This window comes from Theropithecus gelada, chromosome 14, assembly GCF_003255815.1.
Source record: "Theropithecus gelada isolate Dixy chromosome 14, Tgel_1.0, whole genome shotgun sequence".
Lineage (NCBI taxonomy): Eukaryota > Metazoa > Chordata > Mammalia > Primates > Cercopithecidae > Theropithecus > Theropithecus gelada.
In genome coordinates, this window is record NC_037682.1 from 17162912 (window position 1) to 17175138 (window position 12227).

Consider the following 12227-nt stretch of genomic DNA (forward strand, 5'->3'; position numbering starts at 1 on the left):
ACAGGTATTTTAATTCTTCCTTCCTCACTTAAATTTCACTATGCTGAAAAAAATATTAAAAAGGCACCTATGAACTAGAAATCTTTGAAGACACCCCAAAACCTTAACTCTTACTCTATCTATACAGAGGCCTGGTAAGAAGAAACCACAAAAAGAGAACCTTAACATTTCAATTCATTACCCCCTCTGAGAGAACCAAGAGCAAAGAACATTTACAAAAATGTGTAGGTTGGGTTTCCAAAAAAAAAAAAATCATTTCTGCTAGATTTGTATGCAGGTGAGTGCTCTAGGGAATAACACCTGTAACAAAACACTGGACAGAGAGAGACATTAACATGAACGTAATTGCATCAAAGGCCAGTATTATAGGAAACTTTAAGGTAGGGGTGGCCTCAAAGATATCCTAATCAAGGTAAACAGGTTGAACCTTTGTACCCTTAATTCCATTTGTAATTTGATGCAGGCAAAGATAAGCTAGGATGTAGCATGCCTGACATGTATGGATAAGTTTAGTCTCAAAATAAGGAAATTATCAGACTCAGATTGAAAGATATTCTGCAAAGCAAGTGGGAGATGTTCCTCAAAATGTTAATGTAAGAAAAAGTTAAAGAAGTACTAAAAAGCTGTTCAGGTTAAAATAAAGTGAAATAGCAACTAAATTTAATGTGTGACCCCAGATTTGATGCTGAACTCCCCAAAAAAATTTCTGTAGAAAACAGTGGGCCCAGAGTGGAGTCACATACCTGTAGTCCCAGCTACTCGGGAGGTTAAGGCAGGAAGATTGTGCATTCAAGCTCAGCCTTGGCAAAATAGTGATACCCTGTCTCCGAAGGAAAAAAAAAAGTAAAAAGAAAACATTATTGTGGAGATCTTCCACCTCTCTGGTTAGCTGTATTCCTAGGTACTTTATTCTGTTTGTGGCAATTATGAATGAGATTGCATTCTTGATTTGGTTCTTGGCTTGATTGTTGCTGGCGTACAGGAATGCTAGTGATTTTTGTACATTGATTTTGTATCCTGAGACTTTGCTGAAGTTGTTTATCAGATCAAGGCGCTTTTGGGCCAAGACTATGGGGCTTTCTAAATACAGAATTACGTTGTCTGCAAACATAGTTTAAGTTCCTCTCTTCCTTTTTTCTTTTTTTTTTTTTTTTTTTTTTTTGAGACAGAGTCTCGCTCTGTCGCCCAGGCTGGAGTGCAGTGGCGCGATCTCGGCTCACTGCAAGCTCCGCCTCCCGGGTTCACGCCATTCTCCTGCCTCAGCCTCCCGAGTAGCTGGGACTACAGGCGCCCACAACCGCGCCCGGCTAATTTTTTGTATTTTTAGTAGAGATGGGGTTTCACCGTGGTCTCGATCTCCTGACCTTGTGATCCGCCCGCCTCGGCCTCCCAAAGTGCTGGGATTACAGGCGTGAGCCACCGCGCCCGGCTTCCTATTTTCTTTTACTTAATCTAGCTATATTTAAGTTTTTACACCAGTTTTTTTTACAGCAATTCTCATCTCCAAATTTCTTAGTGTGTATATTAACAGATTCAACATGGGTGTGTGTTAACTGTATAAAATACAGTCATGAATTTATCAATAGGAAAGTTCAAAACAGGTCTAACATATATGAAAATACAGGGAACAAAAAAGAGGACAACCACGGCAATGTGGGAGACGCAGGTAGACAGGGCTTTACGCCTCCCTTCCTGACTGTAAGTTTTAAGGGAGTTTAGGATGACTCCATAGGAGATTAGTAGAAGGGTGAAGATGACCATACAGGTTGCTCCACCACTGAAAACCACAGTGAGGCCTAGAAAGTAGGTATCAGTGCACGTCAGCTCCAGTCATGTCTAAATGTCACAGACAAAGTGGCCAATGACACTGGGGCCACAGAATGGGAGACTATACACAACTGCAATTTGAAACACGGAATGTACAAAACCTCCAGTCACAGCCACCACCAAGAGAAGGATGCAAACCTGTCGATTCATGATGGTCAGATAGTGCAGTGGCTTACAGATGGCCACATAGCGATCACAGGCCATCACCACCTGAAGGAAGATCTCAGCACCACCAAACAAGTGGTCTATAAATAACTGGCCTATGCAAGCTGGGAAGGAAATAGTCTTTTTATCACAGAGTAAGTCTACAATCAATATGGGAGAAATGGTGGTGGAATACACAGCATCTATAAATGACAGGCAGGCAAGGAAGAAGTACACTGGGGAGCCCAAGGAGGGGCTGGCAATAATAGTCACAATAAGCAGGTTTCCCACCATAGTCACAGTGTATATGAGTAAAAACATGACAAATAATGCATTTTGCACATCAGGATCCTGAGTTGGGCCAAGGAGGACAAATCCTGTAATATTGTTACTCAGTTCTATTTAGTATTCTTTAAAACTTGTGTCCCAGTTGAGAACTCAGGAGAACAGGACATGTAATGAAGTAGTGAAGAGGAATATGATTACATCCATGATGTCACAGAGCACATCTTCATTGTTGTATCCTCAATAGTGATTTACACAGATGATAAATATTTTGTAAGTCTCTACTGAGTTCATCTCCTCAAAGATTTTATTTTGAGCCTACAGGCAGAGTTTCTGCTTCTAACTTTTAGTGAATATTCTGTATAGAAGATGAGTGAAAGGCCCAACAGCCATTCATATATTTTATAACTCCTGATTTAAAACATATTTCTTAGCACAGAAGTCAGCTATGATTTACAGGCAACAGACTATTGGTCTCAGGAAAGTTACTTTCTCATGATGGTAATAAACTCTAAATAAATTAACGAAGACTCAGTGCTTTGAGTTTGTAGTTGTTGTGATGTCTTTACTGTATGTTCTGTGTAGCATCAAAAATAACATCTTCTGAGATATCTCACTCAGTACTATGGCATTCCACAGTTACACGTTCGGTCCTTCATGCCTCGAAAGATGTTCAATCTTTATAAATATCTCATTAAATGTCAAGAGACTGGACATTAACCTGTAAAAATAGTAAAGTCCTATTTATCACATTATTCGCTGTAGCAATTACTTGGTCTGACCCTCTGCCTTATAAGAAGCTGTACATCTCTGCATCTTATCCTTACCTATTCTACAATTTTTTTATCATATAAACATACAGTATCCTGACTTTCAGCAAATAATTTTGAACTCAAGAAAACTAACTGATGGCTATCACCAACTGCCACATTAGCTGTGAGTATTTTTTTCCAGATTCTTCAGGTGAACTAGATAATGAGACAGGAGAAAATAGACAGTGTAGAAAGAGTTACAGAACAGTGGTAAATGGTTTTATTTATAACACTATTTAGATACTGAGAGTACTCAAAAATAGACCCTTAGTGTCCAGATTCAAAAAAAAAAAAAAAGCATACTCAAAGAGAAATTCTAAGTTCACTGGAAGATGACATCAATTTGATTCATTTTCTGAATGCATTTACATGTCTGTCTCAGTTTGCTCACTGGAAAACAAAGTGATTAAATTAAGTGAACTGAGAATCCTTTCTAGTCAACCATCTACAAAACTATTAGTGCACCTGTCCCTTATTCTATTCTGCTTTTGTTCATTTTTCATATATTTATAATTAAACGGCAATTTCCAAGCTCATGACTGTTGCATGAATAATGGTGGTCAGTGGTAAATGTTTCATGAGTAGTGTGAGTAACTTATGACTACAGATTTCCCACTCAATATGTGCCTATTTCAGATCCAAGAAATCCTTGGAGAGAAAGCGTAGCATGTGGTGAATAATATGGACAGAGGAGCCACACTGCCTCAGTTGTAACTCCAACTTTACCACTTACCATGTGACTTTGAGTCACTTACTGAACTTCTCTAAGTCTCACTTACATTTAAAAACTCTAGCATATCCATAAGACCACTTCTTTCCTAAGTAAAAGCATGTCTCTATATCTCCCCAATTTCATTCCAGGAAATTGAGACCTTTCGCTCATTTTTACAAGCAATGGTAGATATTACAAAAAACATTACACTTAGAAGACCAGATACCAACTGAAGACATACTCTACCTTGGGCAGAAAGTTAACTTTTTTGATATCTCCTGGGTTGTTCTATCAGAAAAATAATTCTTCCATTTTTGTGTGTAGACACAATCTATGAATTTTACATCAACAATATTTTAGAAAGAGACAGTAAGGTCATTAAAGACTAGTTAATTAGAATATTTGGAACAAATTCAAATGAAGCAACCTCTCTGTATACTTTTTTCTTACAAAATTGCTAGAGATAAAAGAACTGATTATTGCTAGGAAGAATAACTAAATGACAAGTAATGTGAAATGCCTGCATTATGAAAAAAATAATTTTAAAGTAAATTGAATAATAAATTATGGGTTTCATGTTATGAAATATTTAGGTAAGGCAAGTAATATTTCAGCCAGAATAAAAGACAACCAGCCCCAGGTTCTCTTCTCTAAAAGTGTTCCCAGTAAGGAGGGCCTTACCCTTCCTATTAGAAAGTCCATGTCCAAGAAGCCCTGAGGCTCAGAGGCAGAGAGCCTAAGAAGGGAAGTTGACTTTCGGATTCTTGCAAAAATAGGTAATCATAGTGCTGCAGTTTTAGGTTAGAGTACTGGCTTTTGATCAAGACCTGCATCTATGTCAGATATAACAATAATGATCTATAGCCCACTGATATGGTTTGGCTGTGTCCCCACCCAAATATCAACTTGAATTGTATCTTCCTCATTTTTCTCTTGCCACTGCCATATAAGAAGTGCCTTTCACCTCCCACCATGATTCTGAGGCCTCCCTAGCCCTGTGGAACTGTAAGTCTAATTAAACCTCTTTTTCTTCCCAGTCTTGGGTATGTCATTACCAGCAGTGTGAAAACAGATTAATACATTCATTAACTCAATTTTTAAATTTTATTCCCATATCAATTCAATAACTGTTTCTACAATAAAGAAATTTGTATTTGCCAACAAGGGAGCAGTATTCAAGGACTTCCATTGTTATTTCCATGACTTGGCTTACCACTGGGTCCACTGAATCCCTACATCTCATTATACATTTAGTTAAATATTGGATTTCTATGTCATAAAAGCCTTAGATAAAGAGTCCCATAAATACCTATCTGAACCAGCTAAAATATTTATTACATAAATACTTTATGCAGACACTTATCACATAAGAGGGTACACTAAAAGTTAGTCATTTTCAACTTACCTAATACATGGATTAAATTATTCCACCCCAAATGTAATCTGTGTTACTGCTAAAATTCAAAGAGCATGTCTATAAGTGCTATGCTGTGTTACTGGCAAGTGCTAAAACCGCACAAACATGTTTAATTCTGAAGAACTATCAGATATGGTCAAAGATACCATGGTTTAAATTATGATTCCAAGATGAAGAACTAATGTAAAAATAGGACCTACATCTCAATATCAGTGTGGAAGTAAATCCTTCCTCAGCCAAGTTTTATATGAGATGGTAACCCCAACCAGCACCTTGATTACAGTTTTGTGAGGGACCTTGAAGCATGGGAACCTTCTAAACTAGCCTTAGTTTCCTGACCTACAAAAATTGACAATGAGTACATATTGTTTGAATCACTAAGTTTTGAAATAATTTGCCATGAATAAATAAATAACTTATAAATATATCTAGAATATGCTTCAAATATTGGGAAGCATGCTAATAAATATTTAGTGAATCTATGAATCAAAGAAAAAAGTATAATGGAAATAAGTAAATATTTAGAAATCAGCAATACGAAAAACATATCCAAATGTGTAAGGTGTAATCAGAACAGTACTTAAAGAAACATATATAGCTATGAATTCTTACATTTTAAATAAATGTTCAAAAGCAGCCATCTGAACCTTCACCTTAAGAAGCTAGAATAAGAAGAATATATAAAAGCCAAGGTAAGTAAACGAAAGGACATAAATATCAAAACCAATAAAATAGAAAACATAAAATAGAGTAAATGAAAATAGCCAAAAGTTGGAATTTTATAATGAAATTGATAAATTGCCAGCATGAGTGATCAAAAGAAAGAGAAAATGAAATTACCAACATCAGAAATCATAAAACAAATAATGACCCATAGATCCTTTAGACTTAAAAGGTTAGAAAAGGATTGTTATGAAATACATCATTTCAATTAATTTGACAGATTAGATGAATTAGGTAAAATGTAGGGAAAGGGCAACCTTCTAAAAATGACATGCACAAAAAAACTGAAACACCTCATATCTCTTTCCAAGTAATGTGCTTTCGTTACGTGTACCTAAGGTGATAGCGCTTCAGAAAACCCTAAAGAGTAACTTTGTAGGAATAAGAAGTAAATTTAGCAAGTTTATAGGACTCAAGTGTCAAATAAAAAAATTCCATTTCCTTTACATATACTTGCAACAATGACAATTGGAATTTTTTTTAAATTAAAAATCTGTGATGAAATCTGAAAACATAAATACTGAGGAATAGATAAGGAAGATCCTTACATGAATATAAACTACAAAACTCTTCAAAACTAAACATTCGAAATACCGAACAGATACACTGTATTCAGGAATTAGAAAACCCAACATTGCTAAGATGTTGTCAGTACAGGATGATTTATGGATCCAACTTAAAATGAATACAACTCCAATATGCTCTTTTTGAGATGTAGACAATTGTTCCGCACGCTGCTCTGCAAAGTGACTTTGCCACTTCCCCATCAAAGATTATCTTTTATATCTGTAAAATCTCAAATCTGGGTGGTCATGTGATCCCTGTGACAAATAGAATATGATGCAAGTGACATTGTGTCAGTTCTGGACATAGCCCTTAACTGGCTGGACCCAACTACTTTCTACCAATGGGATATCTGACCACCATGTAAAACGCTGGACTATTCTCTGGAGTGATCTTGTGCTCCTTCATTTAAAGAGAAAGGAAGAGGGATCCAGTGCATCTCTTACTGTGATCCCTTCCAATAGGCTACAAATATGAATTGAGTTATTCTGCGTTTACATAAATCTCAGTTATCAGTTGAATAAGACAGTGACTTCAGCCCTTGCCACACAAAACAGAAGAAATACCCAGCCAACTACTATCTGAATTCCTGATTCACAAAATTTTGAGATAAAATAAAATGATGGTTGTATGAAATCACAAAATGTGGAGTCCTGCACCATACACGAAGAAAGAACCAGAATAAAAAGTGGCAAGTCAAGGTGTAGTGCTTCCATAACAACAATTGAAAGTGTATGGCACTGGCTTTAGTATACGAAAATAGGGGCCTCCAGGATATTATAAGTAAAGGCTGAAAATACAGATGTAACTGTTCTGCCGGCTATAAAAAAAGTCAGTCACTATCCAGTGCTGAAAAAATTTAGTAATTCTGTCACCTATAATAAGGCAGAAAATAAAAAATGTACTTAATAGGTGGATTTGGCTAAAATTTCCAAATAGAATATTAAAAGTTACAGCTGTTTCTTATAGCACTACTGTACCTTATAAGTCATAGATTTTTAAAATATATATATGTATTACTTAAAAATTTAACTGTTACATTTTCAGACAGAATTTACAAGAAACATAAAAGAGCCAGAACTTGATGGTTTCAGAGATAAAAATCGTTTCCCTTTCCAGTCTCTGCAAAGAGCTAAGCACTCTAAAAGTAAGAAAGGTCATCAAAATAAAAGTCATTTCAAAGTTGTGGATGTTAAGACACGTTGAAAAGACTTCAGAAAAATTTAATGGTGTGTCTCAAAAGTACTTTAAACTGTACGAACATAATTCTAAGAATCTTAAGAGTATTTTCTGATGGCATATAGAGTTTCAGCTCAAACCTGAGAAGGGCCAGTTTCAAAGACATTTGTGAATATGGTGCTTGTATATTCCCCAGGCCTTTAAATAAATTACTCAGAGGGAATCACCGTAGCCTTCCCTTTTGAACAGGAGCATCCATTTTAATTACCTGTGCCTCCCTTTCTCCATTCTGACTCAATCGATATATCCCGACTCAATAGATGTATAATAGAGAAAAACCATAATTTAAAATGTGCACAATAGGACCTGAACCCTAGCAGCTCCATCCACTCTCAGTCTGGATATAGAGGCTGAGATCTTGAACTTCAAACAGATGCCATGATGGGATGACTTCTTAATTGAGCTGGGAGCATCTCAGTCCTGCCTTCCCACTTTGGGATCCTTGAATTATCCTTAGAAGTCTGAACATTTCACTGGGAAGACCTTGTCTACATACCTCCTTATCTATAAGAGAATGGACACTCTTATTCTAAATATTGTTAACTTTTACACAAGAGTTTTTCTATAGCATTTCTCATCTCTGAATTTTTCAACGTGTATATAAAAGGGTTCAAAATGGGTGCAATAACTGTAAAAAATATAGTCATGAATTTATCAATAGAAAAGTTTGAAACAGGTCTCACATATATGAAAATACAGGGAACAAAAAACAGGACAACCACGGTAATGTGGGAGCTGCAGGTAAACAGGGCTTTACCCCTCCCTTCCTGACTGTAGGTTTTAAGGGAGTTTAGGATGACCCCATAGGAGATTAGTAGAAGGGTGAAGATGACCATACACATTGCTCCACCATTGAAAACAACAGCGAGGCCTATAAAGTAGGTGTCAGTGCACGCCAGTTCCAATAACGGGTAAACGTCACAGTAAAAGTGGTCAATGACATTGGGGCCACAGAAGGGGAGAGTCTACACAACAACAGTTTGAAACACAGAATGCACAAAACCTCCAGTCACAACCAACACCAAGACAAGGATGCAAACCTGTCGATTCATGATGGTCAAATAGTGCAGTGGCTTACAGATGGCCACATAGCGATCATAGGCCATCACCACCAGAAGGAAGATCTCAGCACCACCACACAAGTGGCCTATAAATAGCTGACCCATGCAAGCTGAGAAGGAAATAGTCTTTTTATCACAGAGTAAGTCTACAATCAATACGGGAGAAATGGTGGTGGAATACACAGCATCTATAAATGACAGGCAGGCAAGGAAGAAGTACATTGGGGAACCCAAGGAAGGGCTGGCAATAATAGTCACCACAATGAGCAGGTTCCCCACCATGGTCACAATATATGTGAGTAAAAACATGACAAATAATGCATTTTGCACATCAGGATCCTGAGAGAAGCCCAGGAGGACAAATTCTGTAATACTGTTATTCTGTCTCATTTACTCTTTTTCAGAAGGTGTATCAGAGGTTAGAGCTCAGGAGAACAGGACCTGTAATGGAATAATGAACAGGAATATGATCACATCCATTGTGTCACAGAGCACATCTTCACTGTTGTATCCTGAATAGTGATTAAAACACAATAAACATTGAGTAAGTCTCTACTGAGTTTCTCATTCAAAGAGCCCATCTTCCCTTGATGACTCTATTTCTCCTCAAAGATTTTATTTTCAGCCACAGGTAAAGGCTTCTACCTCTATGTTTTAGTGAATATTCCATACAGAAGGAGTGTTAAAGCTCCAATAGCCATTCATATATTACATAACTTCTTATTTAAAGCATTTTTCTTGGCATAGAAGTCAGCTATGATGAATAGGCAATGGGTTCTTGGTCTCAAAAACCTTACTCTTTGGTAGCGGTAATAAACTCTATATAAAATAAATTGATTGGTAGCGGTAATAAACTCTATATAAATAAATTGACATAGCTTTAGCCCTTGGTGTTTGTATTTCTGGTATCTTTATAGTATGATCTGGGTCGCACCAAGAATAACATTTTCTGAAATATCTCACTCAGTACTCTGGCCTTCTACTATTAGACTCCATTCCTTCATGCCTCGAAGGATGTTCAGTATTCATTAGTCTTTCATTACATGCCAAAAGACAGGACTCTGAACTGTATAAATAATGATTATATTTTTATTACATTGTTCCCTTTAGCAATTACTTAGTCTGACTCTCTGTCCACCTTATAAGGAGCTGTGATTCTCTCCATTTTATCCTTGCTTATATTCCAATTTTTACCATATTTACATACAATATTCAAATTTTCAGAAGGTAATTTGAACTCAAGTGAACTAACTCATGGCTATCACCAACTACCAAATATGCCATGAGTTTTTTTCTTCTGAATTCTTGAGATTAACTAGGTAGAGAGAGAGGAGAAAATAGACACTGTAGAAAAAGGTACAGAACAGCGGGCTGCAGTTTTATTCATAACACTACTTAGATACCAAGAGTAGGCAAAAAGAAGAATCTTAGTTACCAGATTCCAAAATGAAGCATGTTCTAGTAGAAATTCCATGTTCAGTGTAAAAAGGCATGGATTTGGGTCATTTTCTGAACGCATTTACAAGTCTTATCTCAGTTTGCTCACTGGAAAACAATAGGATTACATTTGAGAAATTCAGACTCCTTTCTAGTCAACTATCTGCAGAACTATGAGTGTACCTCTCCTTTATGGTATTCTGCTAACATTTTTTTTCATTTTTTATAAATTTATAATTAAATAAAAATTTCCAAGCTCATGACCCTTACTGAAAAATTGTAGTCAGTGGGAAATGGGATTTCATGATTACAGTAAATAGTGACTATAAGTCTATCACCGAGTATGTACCTATAAGATCTGAGACATTCTTAGAGAGAAAATGTAGCTTATGGTGAATAATGTGGACACTGGAGCCACACTGCTTCAGCTACAACTGCAACTTCACTATTTTTTTTTTCCAAATAGAGATTTTGGGTCATTTACTAAAGCTCTCTGTTCCTTACTTTCATCATTTTATAAGGGGGACCCCAATAGTCCTTACCTCTTACAGTTGTTTTATTAAAACTAAGTAAAGTTCCTAAATACTGGCAGGCACCTGGGAAGGGCTCAAAAATGATAGCTTCACTGTGAACATAAAATCAAAACAGATCATGCCGATCTTTGTCAACTTGAAAAGATTTATAGAGATAGTCCAGGAAAAAAAAAAAAAGGATAAGATACCTATAATTCAGGAAAGCCTTTTGGGTACACAGAATAAAATTGTATGCCTTAGAAGATAATGATTTAATAACATGCATAGTAATTTTACCTGTGATGAAATATATCTTGACGAGAAGCACAGAATTATAGTGAAAAAGTTGAACCCACCATTGGGGAGAGTTCAGGAAATGAAAAGGTGGCTAAAATCAGAAATCAGAGAAATTTTAGTTACTAAATGAGTATTCACAAGCTATAAGAAGATTAATGAGATAATTAAGTGAGGCTAGTATTCTTTAAAATCTGCTTCAGAAAGATTCCTTTTAGTGAGGAAATACTGGAAGTGCACCTCCTGTGGCTTGCTGGGGTGACTCAGGAGGCTTTTGGGGGTAGCCATAACAAACACAGACAGGATCCTAGTTAAAAAAAAAAAAAAAGAAAACAAAATTTAAAAGAAAAAAAAACAAAACATTGTTCTTCAAAGTCTCTAGATCTGACAGTTAAAGACAAACTTATATTACAGAGAACAATGAGACAAGTACAGATACAAACCCAAACTTTCTGAGTACTCACTGCTGAGCAAAACGGCAAGATTACTAAACCTCAAATGTAGACAGGATTATTCTATTTACATAGATCTGGCAGTGGCAGAGGACGTGTACAGAGAGAGTTTGAGCTGCCTCTAGAATCCAACTGTGATGAAAAAGCCACGTCTCATTCACATTACCAATTCCAGCTGATTCCAGAGTTCCGTCACTCTTGAAGCTATAGACTGATAGAGAGACACCCGCTGAAGAACGCAAGGGAATAAAGTAGTCTATAGAGAATTCTGTTATTTATTCACACATTATTTGCTGGAAGGTTTAGTGCCGTTTCCTCCTTTCATCATCAAAACTATTTCAACAGATAGTTGAAATTCAACAGGATAATTCTTTTGGCAATTTAAATGTTTGCTTGTAAAAAATAGGTATATAAACTGTCTTCTATAATTTAAGTATTTAAAATATAATACCTTGAAACTGAAAGATAGCATTAGTAGGCTTTCAATGTAAACTGCTAAGTTAACATTTTTCTAGAAAAAACCGATTTAACCATTTCCTAAAGACACAACATTTTCAAATGATAAAATATCATAAAAACATAAAAATCTCCATAATATTATATTTCACAGTCACAGTTTTATAAATCTATTTAAATAACAGTAGACCATATACTTTCCTGAGCCTATATACCTACTAGTATGTTTGCTGAGATTATTTTTAGATACATAAACAAAAACCTATAATATGCTCCAGAATATAAGAGTCAT

At 36.1% G+C, this 12227-nt stretch overlaps 2 pseudogenes; both read right to left on the reverse strand.

Moving 5' to 3' along the window:
* Positions 1-1433: 1433 nt before the first annotated feature.
* LOC112605857 lies at positions 1434-3072 on the reverse strand (annotated as a pseudogene).
* A 5155-nt stretch (positions 3073-8227) lies between these two features.
* On the reverse strand, positions 8228-9174 carry LOC112607029 (annotated as a pseudogene).
* Between the last annotated feature and the right edge of the window lie 3053 nt (positions 9175-12227).